This window comes from Brachycentrus maculatus, unplaced genomic scaffold, assembly GCF_059751285.1.
Source record: "Brachycentrus maculatus isolate JH-2025_06_01 unplaced genomic scaffold, ASM5975128v1 h1tg000054l, whole genome shotgun sequence".
Lineage (NCBI taxonomy): Eukaryota > Metazoa > Arthropoda > Insecta > Trichoptera > Brachycentridae > Brachycentrus > Brachycentrus maculatus.
In genome coordinates, this window is record NW_028280808.1 from 1 (window position 1) to 17,412 (window position 17,412).

Consider the following 17,412-nt stretch of genomic DNA (forward strand, 5'->3'; position numbering starts at 1 on the left):
CAGCGAATCGAAATATAAAAGTTCTCCATATGTATAAATGATTCAAATGTATTATGTTATAAATAAAAATGTAAATATATTAAACGAATAAAAAAAAAAAATAAATAAAATAAAAATTACTTGAAAGTGGTCAGTCAGGTCAGAAGTTGGAACAATCGGTGGGTAGTAAGTTTAATTAGAGTACTCACGACAAATTAGTACATTGATTGAGATGATTAAATTATATAATGTTTTTATATTTTAAATACCCCTGTTGCAATGTTAATATAATGATAAATATTATTACCCATAGAATAACAAATAAATTTACAACTTTGTACAAATATTTTTTTCTTTGAATTCTTCAAACCCTTATCCGCACCCCAATGGTGCATAGGGCACTGCATCCTATAAATACAGTATCTTAAACTTTAACACATGAAGGAAAGATGATCAGCACTCCGCTTTACGTACCAGTCCAGGGTAATGTTGATTAAATATTGGTGTGAAAAAATCACTTAAATTTATTTGACCCTCCTGGGAATCGATCCCAGGATCTCCAGAACGGTAGTCGAGCATGCTGACCATCACACTACGGAGTTAGACAATCGAAAATAAATTGAAATATTTTTTTCCTCAAAAATAAAAACGTAACGGTAAATACAACCATTTATATAGTAGTAACACTCTGAGTTTTTGATAATCTTATTAAGACGAAACGCGTCACATATTATCTATATATATGGAAATAAAAGTAGAGTTCAATTCAATTCAACAAACGTGTTTAATTTTGAATACATTACCCAATAATTTAAAATAGAATTCTGCAAACTGTCCGCAGTAACAATAAACATTTATAAAGTGTTTTTAAAGAGTCAAACTTAAATTGAAAATGGATACATGTTATCACAATGTGACTGCTGAATCAATTAAAGAAATTAATAAATTTTACATTGCTGAATGAATATTACGTATAAATATATGGGTTCTAGTTTCCCAACAGTTACAAATTACATATTCATGACCCGTATCGATCTCGCGCTACGTATTCCCGCCGAGTTACCCACAAACACACCCTCAAAGCACACCCACACCGGTCTCAGAATCGACTAGCAGTTTCTGCACCCCTCCTCCCCGCCGCGACATACGTAGTGACGTCATTCAGCCCACAGTTCGGGGTGCGACTCGACGTCATGCTACGTCACGGACCAACCCCAAGCGTCTACGTCATAGAGAGGGTTGATTGTACAGGGCGACAAAGGGATGGTACGCGGAATGCAGTGCATTGATTCTGGGGGTCGAGGGAAGGATGGGCTCTAGGGAAAGGGTGGATCGATGAAATTAGGTACGTGTACTTATACTTTGGCACGAATGTATATAATAGTCGGGTGGGTACGAAAATATATATATATATTTGGAATATGCCTAGCATTTTTGGAGAGTGATGTTCGTATTTAGCTGGAGGTCATGGCCATGTTAAGTATTTATATATATATATATATATATATATATATATATATATATATATATATATATATATATATATATATATATATATATATATATATATATATATACATATATATATAAATATATATATATATAAATATATATATATATATATATATATATATATATACATATAATAAATGATTAGCATTTATTTCTTTTTCCTTAATACTATGCAATTTAATCAACAACCAAGTCATACATACAATGGAGCTTGGTACGGTTCAATTTTTCATACACATCATTTCGAGTTTGTCCAAATACTTGTTCACAATTTTGGATTATGTCCAATCAGGAGTTATTATTAACATTATTTTTTGACATCTCAACATACCATGGATGAAGTAGAAAGATAATGGATGAGTAAATAAAGTGTTTCCTAAGTATGTGAATAAAATCTAGGATTCGGGCCTAACATACGTGGAAGCTTAATAAAAGCTTTCCCAATCCTACCACAGATAGCTATGATGAACTCACGCATACTGTGTTACGAGTTTGATCAATATATCTAAAAGTAACAAGAATTTGAGTATTTTTTTTTTATTTAACACCTGTATAACCACTTTAGTTTTTTAATGAGTTTCATTTCATAACACACGACTAGTTTGGAAAACTAGCAGATGTTTTCATCTATAGGCGAAAAGTAAAATTAAATAAAAGTCATTTAGTGGTTGTACACTTAGTGGTTTAGTGGTTTAGTGTTTAAGTACTAAAAAAATCAAAATGTCACTCCACAAAGTTAATCAATAAATTCAATTCAATAAATCAATAAATAATATAAGAATTTGAGTAGTGTGGTTGTCAATCATGGGTAGAATTGGTGATGTTACACGTATGTAAGGTGTATCACTGAAACCAGCCTATGACGGTCGTAAGCCCTGTAAATCCACAGATTTCGAAAGAATTTCTTCTTCAACTATGTTGAGATGTCAAAAAACAATTTTTCATCATTTAACAGTCGTTATTTTTGTCAGTGAGCTATTTTCTTCCACCCTATGCGCGCGTGACGTCACGACCCATGTGACTTGAGCAGGTCATGGCGGAGGTGTGCGGGTCGATATGAGCGGAGGTGGGCGCATGCGCATTGGGGTGCCACCCTGACCCCCTCCCGAAGCTCCATTCACGGTGCACAAGCCTACACATTCGCACAAACCCTGGTTCAACGGTTGACCTTGGAATCGTTTTTGCATTATTATGCGTTAGTTGTATAGAAAATGTGACGTATATTATATTTTAAAATAAAACGGGTTGATTTTCATACATATGGATTTTCATTAATTGATATGGCAGTCATTTTTACTTGGTAAATTTCATTATTTCTTCAAATCTATTGTTTGTTTTTGATGGATTTAGCATCATTATCATTGTATATTGATGTTTTATACATCAAAACACGTGTGACCATAAATTAAAAAAAAATTAAGTAAATTTATTAAAAAAAAAAATTGAATCATGCATTGTAATATTACTGTTTTTTTTCATTTTATTTATTGACATCTCAACAAAGATGAAGAACTTTATGGAAATCTTAGCATTCACAGGGCTAACGACCTTTTATATGTAACATTCACCAATTCTACCCGTGATTGATAACCACACCACTCAAATTTTTGGAACTCTTAAATACATATATTGATTAATCTTGTAACACAGTACGTGTAAGTTCGCAACACCCATCTACGGAGTAGTGTGGTTATCAATCATGGCCAGAATTGGCGAATGTTACACGTGTATAAAGTGATCACTTAACTAAGCTTATGATAGGTCGTAAACCTTGTAAATGCCCAGACTTTTATGTTCTTCTTCAGCTATACATGTTGAGATGTCAAAAAAATGTATAAAATTACTCCTAAGTCAAGGTAATCTGGATTTGTGAACAAGTATTTGGACACACTCAAAGTATTAATTTTTGTTTTTTTTCATATTTTTATACTATGATTTTCCACTTAATAAATTGTATTTAAATACTTTTAATTAATTGGATACTTAAAGGATAATGTTAACCTTGAACTATACGTACAATGCTGAATGAATTTTTTTAATGAAAGAAATTAAGATGAGATGGGTGACAGCATGTGTTCAATAAAATGTCAGTAAAATTAAAAATATTTCGAATATTAAGTACTAAAATTACTCTTGTGAGAGGCGCGTGTGTTCATGAAACACTTCCAGCATCTTCATAACTATAACTTGTAACAATACCTGTTTTTATTTCTAGTTTACTTAATTAGGAAAAATCTTCAATAATTGTTATTACAATTGAAAAACAAATGAGTTTGTATGCTGAATCTAAAATAGAACGTTTTTAAAAAAACAAATCCTTTGCACTTGAGCTATAATCCTTGTTTCATACTGATTTTTAATGAAAATAATTTTAAGATTCATTGCACTGATATAGTATTTAAGTAGAGATAATTTTTCTTAACTTGATTCGTCACTAAATGATCATATACATCCACTTTAACGTAAAACTTATTCGGCATATAACATATGACTATTTCTTAAAAACAGTAGTGAAATGTTTTTCGATGCAATGCGCATCATTATCTCGTATTTTAAAATAGTGCGAAATGCACCGAAACAAATGACAAAATGGATTTTTAAAATAATGGTATTTACCAAGTGTACGTTACTTAATATATATAAAAAAAACTTTTATTGGTACTTCACCGCTTTTATTTATTTATTTCCTTGGTAAGGTTATTTTAAATTTAATATAAACTGTTCTTTTACACTTAATTTACCATACATCATATATAAGTATATTTACATTTTCAAAACGTTTGTTTCATGTTCAAATTATTTCAGACTCTTTCATATTTTATACATTCAGACATCATATATTTTACAACCCGTGTACATTTTCAATTTTACGACATTGTTTATTTTTATTTTTTTTTTTAAATAAGTCAGTCTTATCGTATCTTATACAAAGAATGAAATAACAACTATGTAATTTTTTCCGCACGAATTTTATTTGACCAGCAACCGGGTTTTGTCGTAACCGACAACACCAGTCTGATGCTGTCGGTTACGACGAAACTCGTTTGCTGGTCAAATAAAATTAATGTGGAAAAAATTACATTGTTGTTATTTTATTCAATAAAATGCAGTCCCACCAAGAAATGTAAGTACAAAACTTTAATTTTATCTTTATTTCAAGTAACATTTTTACGTTTTTTTTTAAACTATCTCATTCTTAAAATATTTAAGCAATTTTAACGACTCAAATTCAAACTTTAATAAAAGAACATAAAATTAAAGCTGAAAAAGGTATTTAAAAAAATAGATTTTTTTAATTATGGATCTTATTTAAAAGCACCAATTAATGAGAACATAAAATAAGGATATAATTTTATTATTTGAGGTCATATATTCACTCTTATGTTTTTTGTTGCAACAAATTTACGCGTCGTGTCGTAAAATACATCCATGTCTTCGCTTTTGCAAATTGCATTTTGATTGCAGTTAGTACTAGCTGATGATGTATTAATCAGCCATACGAAATAGTAGCTGTCTCTAATCTTGCCTCTCGGGGAAATGCATCTAGGATGATTGAAGACCTTTCATCAAAATTAAACAAACAAATCATTTACAATAATCACGACTCGAGCGTGATTACGAAAACCAGTCTCGAATCTATTAGTCAGTTCAATTAAATTGTGTTTATTCACCCCTTAACTAAGTTACTGGTAATACATTACATGAACCTTGGAAAAATATTAATAATAGTAACTTGTAATTTCAGAATTTGACCACTGTTTGATTTTTTTAAAAACAACATGCAGATTTTCTTTAATGTATTTTAAAAATGCAAAATAGTTGGTAAATACCACTATTTCTTAAAATCTATTGAAATGATGCGGAAGGAATAAAACACAGGTGTCCAATAGATTTGAAGAAATATTGGTATTTACCAGGTAAAACTGGAATTAAAAAAGGTAAAGGGTGTTTTTTTTACCAATTACTATTGAAATAGACGTGTTTATCATACAAATATTAACCTTAAATGCTTATTTATAAACAAATATCTGATATTTATAAATTTTACCATATTAAAATTACGTGTCTATTAAATATAAAATTAATTAATGTTTATTTTAATGCGACGAATTATTAAGTTTAATTAAATTAAATTCATTTTCATCCAAATATAAACCAAAAATGTTAATTTATAGACAAATCCGAAGTTAATAAATTTAACGATATTGGTTTGTACGGGTTTATAGGCAATATGGATTATCAATAAGGCACAGTGTAGATGTTGATAATTTAATTGCAGGTTGAATTTTAAGGCTTATTCTCTTCATATGACAAAAAAATGTTTCATCTCTCTCATGACATCCAAAACACAGTGATTTTCATTATATTGATAAGAAGAAAAAAATACCGTTTTACTATTTTAAAATCAATTAGAAAATGATTTTAAATTAGTAAAAATGCTATTAAAAAAGTTTGGATTTTTCATCAGTACCAATTACGTAATCGGGTGAAGAATTATCAAAAGTGCATTAGAATGTAACCTAATGTGAATATCATACGTCCCCGTTAATGGTTTGAGATTATTTCTAGAAATAGACTCTTATCTTGTTGCATAATGCATTTGTACAGTCTGCACTTGGCCTTCCTCAAGGATTCAGTGTGTATGGTATTAGCGAACACGAAAGCTTGCGTGCATTCAAGCAATACAAGTATGTTATGCTATTCCAGAAATACACTCTGTAAGAGCGAAATTTGCATACCGTGAAAATATTGTTACGAGTATTTTTGTCGTTTAATGCTTTTTTTTTATTAAATAAAAAAAATACATTAAGATTTCCAGGAGTGATCAGGTCTTTAAGAACAGTGTCCGTCGATGGTTGCTTAGCATTGGAAGGGTCAAGGTAGAAAGTGAATTAATTAAAGTCCAGGTGTAATTATCTTTTTGAAAAACCTTTAAACTGTAAATTATTTTTGTATCTCCTGTATGTTATGTTTATAATCTAATAATTAAAAAAAAATATTATTAAAAAAAAAAATAATTAAAAATTGTATTAACATGTTAGTATTCGGCTCGACACAGGCCATGCCTAAAGAGCCGTAATACGTATAATAAATGTATATATGAAATGAATATGTATATTGATTGTATCTATGTATTATGAAAAAAAAATAATAAAAAAATAATAATAATAATAATAAATAATACAAAATAGTTGGTAAATATATAAAACACTTCAAATATAACGTTTCTACCTCTCTACTAAAGAAGATACTTGTGTTTAGAGAGGGAGTTCGTTTTACTATTTTTTTTTTAATTAAAAACAAAGTAAATTGAAAATAAACAATGTTAATTAAAAATAAAAAAAAATATTCCTTGGTCAAGGTAGGGGTGAGTCTTCTATGTTTTTTTAATTAAGTGTTAAAGGTTGATATTTTTTTGTAGATTTTAAGTTTTCTGGAAGTTAATGAAAGTTTTTTTTTACCTACGTTCATGTAATGGTTTGACGCTGCTGTTGTTTTACATCTAAATTTACAAATACATATATACAATGTTGTTATTTATTTGTAATTTTTTGTTGTGTATTGTTTTAACAGATCAGTTACATGAAGTAATACACATATACGAGTATTACAAAAGAAATACTTGTACACATTTGTAAAATACCCGAAAGACGGGAGGGAGGAAAAGGGGAAAGGTGAGAGATCAAATCTCAGGTCAAAAACAAATTGCTCGAAACGAGGGACACTAATGTCGACTGACAATGTTATGTTGATCAAATAAAAATCCATCAATTAAGAAATGTGTGTTAATATATTTGGACATGAAAAAAAAGTCATGAGAAAAAAATTCATGGAATTAGGAACAGAAGAAGACCGAAGAAATTCGACATGGTCAGGTTTGTAGGTCAAATACTTAAAACCGGTCAGTTCAGGAGTTGGAACAATCCTTGAGTTTGTATTAGGAGATTCATGAATATGGAAGAGGCGTATAATGTCTGTAAAGACAGATTGGTGTGGCATTCTATACTCTCTGCCTACCCCCGTGGAGAAGTGACCCTGATGGTTTGTTGAACTCATACGCAACGAAACGTACATGTATCGAAAACAACACAGGAGGCTTAATAAATTATGAAATCCTGGTCATTCAGAGAGAAAATAATACATCAAAACAAGGATGACGCCATAAATGTTATTCTATAAACGTAGAAAAGACGTCAGCAGTTGTAATGCTTAGTGTAAATTCTCAATAATCTAAGGGAGATGTTATTTTTCCGGTTCAGCATCCCTATAGAAAACAACCCCCATGTACGCAGAGAGTACGTCACCAGGCTTGACGTATTTAATTATTAATCAATAATTTCGAGAGTTACACAATGATTAACACAAAATTTTCTAGTAAGTATTCGTTTTTTTGTTTTCTTTCCATAACCCTTAACGCATTCATTGTTTGAATTTGTTTTTTTTTTTAATATTATATACACCAGTCTGAAAATGTCAAAAACGGATGCGATAAACTGGGGTAAAATACATATTTTAATATTTTATTTATTAAATTTAGTAATAAGAGTTTTTGTATAATTTAATTAATTTTATAGACATTTATGCTTTACAATCTTTAAATTAATTAAGCTGTACTCTCCAATAAAGAGACTTAGCTCTTGTGCTTGGAGAGGGACATACATTTATTATTTATTGTTCATGTTTGTGAGTGAAATAATTTATTTTTATTGCTATTTTATATTTATATATATTTTTTTGTATATCTGTAGGAAGGTATTTGGTTCTAAGACATTTGAATTACTGTTGGAATTACTTGGCATTGCATTTTGGTATCTCAAAAATGAACTTTCCTTTAGAATCAAGTATTTACACATACATATATAAACATATCCTCATACATACACGCCGATTATGCCGGCTCCTGACCTAACCACTTTCAAGTATTTTAAACACTTGATCATGCCAAGTATTCCTCGGTATTCTTTTGCTTCTTTTACCAACCATTCGCCTCATAAATTTATTTTGCTATTTTATCATCACACATTCGATTCACATGTCCAAAAATTCTCAACACACCTTTCTTAATTTTTATCTCAGTTGCATTCTTTTCTAATATCACCATTCGAACATCTATCATGCAACGCATTTCCGCACATTTATTTTAGAGAACGCTTGCGTGTTAGTGTTTTTATATACCTACAAGTAAAAATATGTTTAAAAAACATATATATTTGACCAAATTGGCAGCGCCAACTGTTAAATTTTACTGTTATATTACACGAAATACAAACGTAATATAAAGCGAGCGTGCTTTTTAATAGCTGTTTCAAATTTAAATGTATGTTTTCCTTTTTCTTTCTTTTCTATTCAACCATACTAATTCATTGCAACGCGTGGCAAGATGGAGCTAGTAAATTATATTTAAGCAATAATTAAATTATATTTGGTGAATGTTACTGGGAAAAAATGCAGAGGAAGACCGAGAAAAACATGGCACGATCAGGTATGCCCAAAACTTGAAAGTTGTCAGGTCAGGAGTCGTAATAATTGGCGGTTATGTATGAGGAGATGCATGAACGTGGAAGAGGCTAAGAATGTTTGCAAAGACAGAGTGGTGTGGCGTTCTATTCTCTCTGCCTACCCCTACGGGAAAGTGGCGTGATGGTGAGTCCAATGATTATTTTAAAATCCACGAATAGGAAGAAACATTCCAATATATAATTTAATCAACAATAATCACAAAATATCTGTGATTCTGAATCGATTATTTCTGTGAATTGATATTTTTCAGCAAAAAGGACGGCGTTGTTACAAGCTGACGTAGAGATTGCTCGAACACAGATTGCGTCACATTTGTGTTACAGCTTTTAAAGTTGTCGTAACGTCCATTCTCAATCCAGTCAGATAATACTATGAATGTATTTGATATAATGTAGGTAATTCCGCGTACATCAGGGGTGGTCAAGCGTCGACTGCGGTCCAATGAACCGCCTGATATATATAATGTGTTACTAGATCTTATCAAACCTTTGAAACTTAATTAAAAAAAAAAACATACATTCACCCAAACCTAAATTCCATACCGCGGAATAATTTTTATTTTGCTTATAAAAAAAATTATTGTAACACGAACTCCCTCTCTAAACACAAGTATCTACTTTATTAGAGAGGTAGAAGCGTTATTTTTCAATATTTTGTATATTTAAATATGTTTTTTGTAAAAAAAAAATATTTCAATAAAAAAAGAAAAAAAAACATGAAATTTTGCCTGAAAGCTTGCCAAATGCAAAGTTAATATGGATAAAGTAAATAAGATATTTAAAAAGTTAATTAAAAATAACATTGTTTTAATTACAAAAAAAACATATTTTTATATTTGTGAACTAAAAAAAATACAAAAAAATCATTAATTTCTCTTGTGTAATGGTTAGCACGTTTGGCTACCAAGCTGAAGGTCTCGAGCTCGATTCCCAGGGGGTAAAAATAAATATGTGTTTTTTCACCCTTAAACGTATTTTTAAATATTATAATGCACTGGTATTTGAAACGTGAGACTAATCACATCGAATTCATATAATTAAGGTCCAGTATTTGATAAATCGCAACTTATTTTTCTTCAAACCCAGGTCACATTTGTATTTTTATTTCTTCTTTAGCATTGTTTTTGTAAGACCGTTTTTGCATTGAACTTCTAACTGAATTATATTATTGTGAGTAAGGCCTTAACGACGAACTCATTGCATCAGTCTGATGCAGTGCCCTATGCACCATTGTTCGCTGATAAGAGTAAGATGTAATGTAAAAGTTAAACTTATTTTTGGTTTTAAATAACTACTCGTTTTATGATAACTTAAAACATACAACGTTTGATGGCTACTTATGATTTTTTTTTAAATATTTAAAAAACTCATTTTTAGTATGGTTCAAAGTTTGGAAATCCCTGATAAAGATAGTGGTCATTCATCTTTGTCATACGAGTAGGTTCACACGGACTGTCTTTAGCTTCTGATTTTTTACATTCAGTAGATTCATATACTTTCAACAAGAGGTAGAATGTCAGAATATAAAAATTAAATCTTATACAACAAATGTGCAGCTACGATTCGAATACCTTCGAAAACATTTTTCAAAAAATAAAATATTAATATTAGACCACTTTTAGAGTTTATTAATGCAAACACTACTAGTTTCGAGAATAAGAGATGTTCTAAACGGGAGGTGAAAAAAATTTACATATGTTGATACAAATATATGTATGTAGATACGTTTCAAAACTTGACGTATTTGCATTAATCCTTTGACCCGGAAAGTCCTTTTTTAATTACGCAACATAACATTCAATAGGCTTCATAACATTCAATACTTTTCGTAAATACGTATTATGACGTCACGCGTGCGTGACGTAATCTATTATTATAATTACTTTTTAAAAGCTTCGAGTTTATTGAAAGGCAACCAAATATATGAAATTAATTAAGTTTTTCTTCGTCATTCTCTTTTTCCTTTTTTATTTTTATTTATCATAAAACGTAAAATTACTTTTCAAAACAAACGGACAGTTGTACGGGTAACTTAGTTTATATCGCTCGTTGTACGTATTATACAACGGATGAAATCAACAACTCATGACAGTTGGCTCGATACTAATGCAAAGATAAATGTTGTGTTCAGAGGTTTATAACGATAAACGGAAAATTGATGCCAATACTCAGCCAGCTATTACCATCAATATTGCTTGTCTTGTAAACGAATACATTATAACGATATTACCAACATGTTAATAGATTTTAATCAGCGACCTACATACTATATATATATATATATATATATATATATATATATATATATATATATATATATATATATATATATATATATATATATATATATATATATATATATATATATATATATATATATATATATATATATATATATATATATATATATATTATGTATATACATATATATAATTTTTGCAAATGGCGTTGCACGTCAATCATATTTAATATTTGTAAACTAGACAGCTGCAGTATACAGACAAATTGATAAAACGGGCACAAACGTCTATCAACACTGGCGGCAGCCACTTAATGAATATCGTATTTTTCACATAACAGAAAATAATGCAAAGGCCGGAATAAAGATTTCTTACTCAACTTTAATTTTAATTTATTTTATTTTATAACAAGTTTTAAATAGAAATCGGATGAGTAATTTTGCAAAACCCTTGATCCGTTTGTATACTGCAGCTGTCTAGTTCTCAAATGACTAATAATTTTGATGTACGACGCCATTTGCAAAAATTATGACATCATCTGATAGATCGATGAATTTTGTGCCTCCCTGTAGAAACTGCCTGCAATGTATACAACGTGTAGGTATAAAAGTGTGTAGAAATAAAATAGTAATTTATCCGTCTCTCTCTCGTAGAAAACGTGTTAACGTAAATAAATTAAAATTAAAAACTTCTAGAAAATTTCAGCCTACCTATCCACGCCCTCTAATACCCCCAGGGTATAAAATCAACTACTTCTTCTTCTGTGCGTGTCTTTTCAGGTTCTTTTGACGTCGACTATCACTTGAGAGTAATTGTCCTTGTCTTTGGCAACTCTAAACAGCGCATCGACTTTCCTGATCCCCATCTAATCTCGTATATTCCGGTCCCAGGAGTCCCGTCTTCTGATAATACCTCTTCATCTTTACATTTTTTCTTTTTTGCTTTTATCTCTAATCTGTCGCATTTTATTAAATTATATATATGTATATATATATATATATACATATATATATATATATATATATATATATATATATATATAATAAATAATAAATAATAAAACCCTTATCCGCACCCCAATGGTGCATAGGGCACTGCGTCATATAAACGCAGTGTTATCTTGATCGTTTACACATGAAGGAAAGATGATCAGCCCTCCGCTTCAAGTACCAGTCCAGGGTAATATTGAATAAATATGACAGTGAAAAAATCACTAATATTTATTTTACCCCCCTTGGGAATCGAACCCGGGACCTCCAGAACGGTAGCCGAGCGTGCTGACCATTACACTACGGAGGCGGACATAAAATATATATATATATATATATATATATATATATATATATATATATATATATATATATATATATATATATATATATATATATATATATATATATATATATATATATATATATATATATATATATATATATATATATATATATATATTTATTTTATATATATATATATATATATATATATATATATATATATATATATATATATATATATATATATATATATATATATATATTTATATATATATATATATATATATATATATATATATAAGCAATAAGACGTCAGTTGTTATTAATATTGATTGAAATTATGCTGGATAGCTTACGACCTATATTTTATAAGGATCTCTCCTAAATAAATAAAAAGTTTACTCAAGTGCCAAAAGACACATTTGAAAGAACGTGTCAATTTTAGGGTGTATGGGTATACAAATTTAAAAATTTGAGAAGTGTGGCTATCAAATTTGGTTAGAATAGTGAATGTTACACGTGTATCAAGTGATTACTTAATCCTCCCTATGGCAGCCCAAGAGCTTTTTTAATTCCTAATCTTCCGTATTATTCTTCGTCTCCATTGAGATGTCAATAAAAATCTTGATTTAAAAAAATCCTAACTGAAGATGAACCCAGAATTAGTAAACAAAAATTTGGATATTTCTTTTTTTAAATATGTATGTGCGCATAGGGCACTGCACCATTTAAAAGCAGTGTTATCTTGACCAGCCCAGTCCACCCTGGCACCAAGTCCAAGATAATTTAAAATAAATATTAGAGTGAAAAATCAATTCAATTAATGAACTCCAATAAAGGAGTTACCAATAAAACTTAAAGGACTAAACTAAACAAAGGATAATAAATTGACTTATTTAGTAGCTAAACTGCATACCGAGGTCCAGATTACAGCTAGTACTGCAACACTTAATGCAAGGCTTGAAATCGACTGCATTGATCACTTTAATTACGGACATGTTCTTATCAATAATTATCACGGCTTAGGCGAGTAGCGGGGAGTATAGGTAATGGTGATTGATATGCACTCCTGGTATAATCATCTACTAAGCAAAAACAATATAGGCAAAACGGGCTTCTTTGTTTAAAGAGCATTGTATTTACATTGGCGCCACTAATGTTTTTTTTGTTATACTGAATGCATAAATGCATTGAAGTAAAAAATACCATATATCTTTTTTTTAAAAATGAATGTGTGTGTAACGATATTCATTTTGGAAATAATAAATAATGTTCTTGTTCGCCTCCGTGGTGTAATGGTCAGCGTGTTTAGCTACCATGCTGGAGGTCCTGGGTTCGATTCCCAGGGGGGGTGAAAATAAATATTAGTGATTTTACACAGTAATATTTATTTAATACTACCCTGGACTGGTTCCTGAAGCGCAAGAGTTATCACCTTGCCTTCATGTATGCAATGATCAACATAACACTGCGTCAATTCGATGGAGTGCCCTATGCACCATTGGGTGCGGATAAGGGTTATATTAATTATTTTTTATTAAAACCCTTATCCGCACCCCAATGGTGCATAGGGCACTGCGTCATATAAACGCAGTGTTATCTTGATCGTTTACACATGAAGGAAAGGTGATCAGCCCTCCGCTTCAGGTACCAGTCCAGGATAATATTGAATAAATATTACAGTGAAAAAATCACTAATATTTACTTGACCCCCCTGGGAATCGAACCCAGGACCTCCAGAACGGTAGCCGAGCGTGCTGACCATTACATTACGGAGGCGGACAAGGGTTATAAATAAATAAATAATGAAAAGTACAACTACAAAAATAAATAAGTCACAAGGGTTATTATAATTGTATATTTATTTGGTAAGAAATAAATATGTCAATTAAATAATCGTTATAACACACTCTCCTTACCACCCACTGTTTACTTTGTTTAATACCACTTTAAAAAAAAACTAATTTGTGACTACCGGTCTCGGAAAATCATTCCATCATCAGGTCTTTAAATAAGAATAAAATTGTTACATTAAAATAATAAAAATAAAAATAAAATTATTACGATTTGTCTTTTGTATAAAAATAAAAATTTTGAAAGGGAGAAAGACGACAAATGAATCACAATGGGAATCTATTTAAAAGTGGACTCGAAGTTAAATTTAGTTGGCTATTTATATGGATGGTAAGGAGAGTGTTTATTATCATACCACAAAGTTATCAATGCTTTTAATGTACAAAAAATAAATCGTCAAAATAAATAACAATTAATAATGGAAACAAATATTAATGAAACTTTTTGTTCATGAAAATTACTTAATAAATATATATTGGTGGCCTAATACTTATGGGTGGAGTAATATTTTGTTTGTGTCCAAATCCTTATTCACAAATTTGTGTTTTGGTATTCTCCACTTAGAAGCGTGATGGTTAGTTAGTTCATACACATATCGCTCACTCCTTTCAAGAACGTCATAAATCAAAAAAACTTGATGTATCAGGAGAACGTTTTTAGAGTTAAAAATATAATACAATTTATTAAAAATAAATATCAAGCCACTTATTGAACTTTTAACTGCGCAACAGATAGATAAAACCTGAATGTTTTTTCTCCATTTGAAAAATATTTAGAGTATTTAAAAAAATAATTAAACACTACCTTTTCTTCAAAATTCAAAAACAACACTTTCTGCCTGTAGCGGGTAAATATTAAGTTAAAATAAGCCTCTTTTACTGGGATATAGTACATTTTATGGGTATTCAGAAAACATGCACAACTGAAAATTGACGATTTTTGATTTATGACGTTCTTGAAAGGAGTGAGCGATATCATAAATCTCATGCCGCTTTAAGTTTTGAGCTCACGGAAGCTATCTGTGGTAGATTTGTGAAAGGTTTTATATTGCAGAGACCCTTTTATTAAGATGTTTACTAGATCCTGACGGAATTTATTTTCATACTAATAGAAGACGCCTGAAAATATGATTTTCAATTTTTATACAGCTTCTTTATCTATGGTGAGATGTCAAAATGTAAAAAAATCGTCATTTTTTTCGATATTTTAATTCGATTGCCCATGCCTCATGTAAAGAAAAATTTTATTTTTTTATTTAAAAAAAAACTTTTTTATAAAAGCATCGACAAGTCTCGTTCAACTTGTACAAACCCTTTAGATCATCGTGACTTGCAAAGACGTCAGACTTTTACACGGCATTAGATGACTTGCGATATTCTACATTATTTTCGGTTATTGTTTATGGTCCCTCTCACTTTGAGCGAGACAGACAATGAGTGCTCGGTACATAATGGCCCATAGAAGTAACACGGGCTAGATTTAATTGAAATGTTTCAATTTGGAGAACTAGGAATTATCTTGTTACTGCTATCGGATGTGGGTAGATTGAACTTTTAATATTGGTCGGTGAAATTATTAACACCTCCTCTGCGATGGTGGGTCTGGTCAGACCCACCATCGCGGAAAATTATTGATTACGTAATAGGTAATTTGTTTACGTCGTTTTCCTTGAGTGTAATCGTTCTTCAAAAAATTACCTACAAATTGAGATACAAACGAAAATTATTGGACCAGATTCAAATGAGTTATTTAAAAAAAAAGAACAAATAAAATATCAAAAATCATATTGAGTAAGGTCAGTTGTTCGCTATCAATGTGTTAGTGTGCCGTCTGCCGTGATTTTGAAATCCCAAAAACAAAAGCATACATTGTCAATCTTTGGCGATTGTTTCCGTTTATTGTTTTTTTTTATATTTGTTTTTAACTGATTTATTTGTTTACTTGTATGACGGATTAAATATCATATATATAGACTATAAGGTAAATCTTCATTTAAAAAATATTAATATTACAAAACACAGACCTTCACAATAAACTGTTTTATATTTGAACGATTTTTAGTTTTATTTTTTTTAAATCTTTTCGACACTTTACCACAATGGCAGGAAAAAAATAATTATCTCATGACGAGATTGAACGACTTTTGGACAGTTCTAAAAGTGAAAGAAAAGTGAGAGAATAGTGCAGATGACAGTGATTTAGAATTCAAAAACCTTAGATTCAGAATTTGAAAGTGCAACGGAAAACGTGGTTTTATAAGAAATGTCAGTAAGTGATAAAAACATCGATTTCAACAAGAAAAGTACCGATTGTCCTCTTATTTTTTGGTAATAATTTATTGGTCAATAATAAAATTAAATATCATACCTATTATGTCTAACGAACTTGTATATAAAATTTTTATAATAATTAGTTTTATTTGGTTTCGTACAAAATTGTATTCATAATTTCTAAAACCCGCAAAATGTTTATGTAAGAAATGGCGAACTTTAAATGAATATTTACACCATTTTGGGCAATTCCGTATATATTTTTCAATGAAAATTTAAATATTTTCACTGTATTTAAAATGAATTTTAATTGCATTATGGACAAAAATTTATCTTGAAACATTAACTCAAAATCCTAGAATCATTTTGTGGTTTTTGGAGCTAACTGCCACGTTTTATATTTGAAGATAATTACTCAGTTGCATTTTGTTAATAATTCTATCTGTTATGATGTTGACTTAAAATATAGTTATAAAATTAAAAACACAAATTATTTGAATTCAGTAAAAATAAAAATGTTTACAATCACTGCTTTATTGCCAACCATGCTACATGCGCGTGTGACATGCTCCGCGGTAGTAGCGAGTATATAAATTAGTTAGTCTGTGGAAGTGAGCCACAGCGCGCTGTCGCGTTTGGATGTAAAATAATGCGCTTGGATAATTTAATTTCAAAACTATCAAAAACTTGAAAATTCTCATACAAAACTTATGACACATTATCCTATTGCTATGTAGGCTATTTTGAATAATATATAAAATAT